This window comes from Stegostoma tigrinum, unplaced genomic scaffold, assembly GCF_030684315.1.
Source record: "Stegostoma tigrinum isolate sSteTig4 unplaced genomic scaffold, sSteTig4.hap1 scaffold_98, whole genome shotgun sequence".
NCBI lineage: Eukaryota > Metazoa > Chordata > Chondrichthyes > Orectolobiformes > Stegostomatidae > Stegostoma > Stegostoma tigrinum.
In genome coordinates, this window is record NW_026728821.1 from 1,063,730 (window position 1) to 1,067,045 (window position 3,316).

The 3,316-nt window shown below is 44.0% G+C and overlaps 1 non-coding gene across 1 annotated transcript; it reads left to right on the top strand.

Moving 5' to 3' along the window:
- Positions 1-1,107: 1,107 nt before the first annotated feature.
- Positions 1,108-1,299, top strand: LOC132209472 (U2 spliceosomal RNA). Its single transcript, XR_009445557.1, has one exon. It is a non-coding gene; the product is annotated as a U2 spliceosomal RNA (small nuclear RNA).
- The last annotated feature ends 2,017 nt before the right edge of the window (positions 1,300-3,316 follow it).

Below are 3,316 nucleotides of genomic sequence, written 5' to 3' on the forward strand. Positions count from 1 at the left end.
ATCCTTTATATCTCTGCAGCTCTTGGATCTTAATTTGCAATTCTAAATTACCAGATTGTAATTGGAATGTTTGGAGTCGAAGCCAAACCATTTGTGACTTTTCAAGGTACTGAACTTAATATCCAGCAGCATCACGCTGCTCATTTCCATGAAGGGCGGGGAGTGACGTTAGGGATGTTGGAGTGGTTTGGGGACCAGAGTTCATATATTCCAGGTCAGATGGATTAGTCTAAGAAATTCTGTTTGTAACTGTGACCCAGTACTTCCTGACAGGGATATTACTTGATCAGAATTAGAATTTGTTTCAAGTATTTGATTTGATTTGGGAAGAGGCAGGCATTTTTATGCATTGCTAACAGTTCAGTTTGCTTAGTGCACAGAATAGAATGGCACAAAAATCAGACCCTTTTAGCAACTGCAGGCACATTGACACTGCAGGCAGTTACACATTCCAAAGCAACAGACGGGGTGGGATGGATTTGGAGGGAGGGGATAGTGATTCGCCTTTTTTTTGTAACAAAGAGTCACATTTATCAAGGGAGGTGGACCCACCATCTTCAGCGAGTGGTTCCTGCCGGCTGTGCACTGCCTGAGAGGGCGCTGGAAGCAGAATTATTCATGGCCCTCAGGAGAGAGTTGAATGATGAGAGATTTACAGGGCATCGGGAAGGACTGGTGAAGTTACCCGTACAGACAGCTGATGCAGAGAGTGACAGGCTGAAGCACCTTCCTCTGTGCTGGGACATTCTCTGAGCGTGCCGTTCTCTGCCGATTGTTGCTGCAATCTCAATGACCCGCTGCTAGTCATGGAGCTGGTTGATGAGGCTTGTTGGTGACGTCAGCTCTGCCCTACCTCATCTGATTGGTACATTTTCGATGATCTACATTCACTATGAAGATGTTTTCTAGAAAAGTGACGGAAAAGCACTGGTGCAAACTGACTTCTTTGCTCTGGTTAAGAAGCCCAGGAGTTTGGGAACAACAGTAAAAACTGTCAGCAGTGATTTACAAGTCTTTGCACACAGTCAGGCTGGTGGAAAATAGGATCAAGTGTTGATTATACCAAGTGTTCACAGTTGGTGGCTATCTCATGTGTGGAAACATGGCCTTGGTTTTAGTGGTTTTGGTGTGAAGACAAGACCACAGAAAAAGCATTTGTCCCTATCAGCTTTAATATCTGATATGTCCTTTGCCTAAGGACCCTATATTAAACTGATTTTTGGAGCAGGGAGTTGGAATACGAGCTTTCTCCATGCATTATTGTGGTATTGCAGTGTTCCCAGGAATGATGAAGTCTTATTAAACCAATTTTAAAAGCAGACTGATCAAAACTTGAAAAATTCTAGGTCTAAACACCTTGTCATCTCAGATTCTCCAGCATTTGAAGTTCCTGCTATCCTTGAAGAACTATATGCTGGGATATGCTCAATGCTCTGGAACCATAATCATGGAATTCCTAGAGTGTGGAAACAGGCCCTTCAGCCCAACAAGTCCACACCAAACCTCACAGCATCCCAGCCAGATCTATAACCCTCCTAATGTACCCCTCCCTGAATACAACAGGCAATTTAGCACAGCCAATCCACCTAACCTGCACATCTTTGGACTGTGGGAGGAAACTCACACAGACATGGGGAGAATGTGCAAACTCCACACAGGCAGTCGCCCAAGGCTGGAATCGAACCCGGGTCCGAGTGCTGTGAGGCAGCAGTGCTAACCACTGAGCCACCGTGCCACTGAAATGCTTTCTCTCAGTACTTTCACCCAACTTTCTCTAAATATGCTTGTTCCAAGGTAAACGTTAATCTCTCCTTTTCTGCATGTTCAGCACTTGCTCCGAATATTATTGCCTCATCCCTGGTACATGCTGCACCTTCCCACCAACACCCTCCCTGAATACTCACACATGGCATCAGAAGTAAAAGAAAATCACCTGCCAACACTACCTCATTACAAATAGCATTTCAGAAAAAAATGCTATCGAAGTATTCACTAGTTTTGAATTTGATGATGATGACCTGGATGTATTGAACGAGAGATTTTGGGAACACTGTGAGCCAGGAAAGGATATGGTGTATACAACACACATTTTTCATTTGAGTGCAAAAGCAACCAATCAAACAGATGTGCATGTGGCTGCTTTATTTTTCGCAAGTCGAGGCCTGTGAGTTTAATCAGATTACTGACTCACAGATGTGGTACACAACTGTGAATGACCAAGTCAGTGGCATATTACGCCGAAAGCCATTTCTCACATTAGCCAGACCAATAGATATTTGCGGATCTAGCAAAATGAGCCAGAGTGAAATAAAAATGCTACATCAAGATGCAGAATTGCCTGCCCACAAAGTACATTGTTGCTGTCAGAACTCTACATGCTTTTCAGCACCTGAGGCATGTTCTGCTCAGGGCCTGGCACAATATCTCTGCCTTTCCCTGGCATTTTTGCACTTTGATGTCTCAACTAGAACCTAATGTCCCACAGTGCTCTTGTCTTGCCTGGTTGCTTATCACAGGCATAAGCCAGGTCGCTTAGCATTGTTATTACCAGCAGTCAGTCAAGGGCTGGTCAGCAGCTGTGGCAGCTAATGCATTTTTTTCAACCAAATGGTCACGTCTACAAGTCTCAGGGAAACAGTTCAAAGTCAGGGCAAGGGAAACAGGATTCAGTCAGGGGATCCTGACACAGCATGTCCAAGGAATCATTCGATATCAGCCCAGGGACTTTGACACTGTCAGTCAGCCATTGGGGCAATCAGGATCAGGGAATCTGTATCACTACAGTACAGAGAGGTGGCCACACTCACTACTAATTACATTCTCAAAATGCTGCAGCAGATTTGTGGAACCCGAATTATGTTCATCAATCCAAGCTGACCCTGTCCATTCCTGCCATTTGAGGTCAGTTTGATGAAATGCTCAAGGTTTTCGGGAGTTTGGGAGGTTCAAGTCCATAGCTCCCTGAAATAGCAGCACAAGGAGATAAGATGGTGAAGAATTTCGCTTTCATGGTACACAGCATCAGGGTATGGTCAACGTGGATGTCTGGTTCATAAGTGGCATGTCAGAGCACGCACTATTTGTACGAGAATTACTATGGTTTCAACCACGAAATGGCCACAACTTGATCAAAAGAGAAAGTGACCATCAAGCAGTTTGAACCATCAGTTGTCAAATAAATTAAGACAGAGTTAAACGTATTTGCAGGAGTTTTTTTTTTTCATTTTTTAAAAAATTCATTCATGGGATGATCACATCACTGGATAAGAATGGCAGTTTCTTTCCCTAAAGGCCATCGGTGAACAGATGGGTTTTT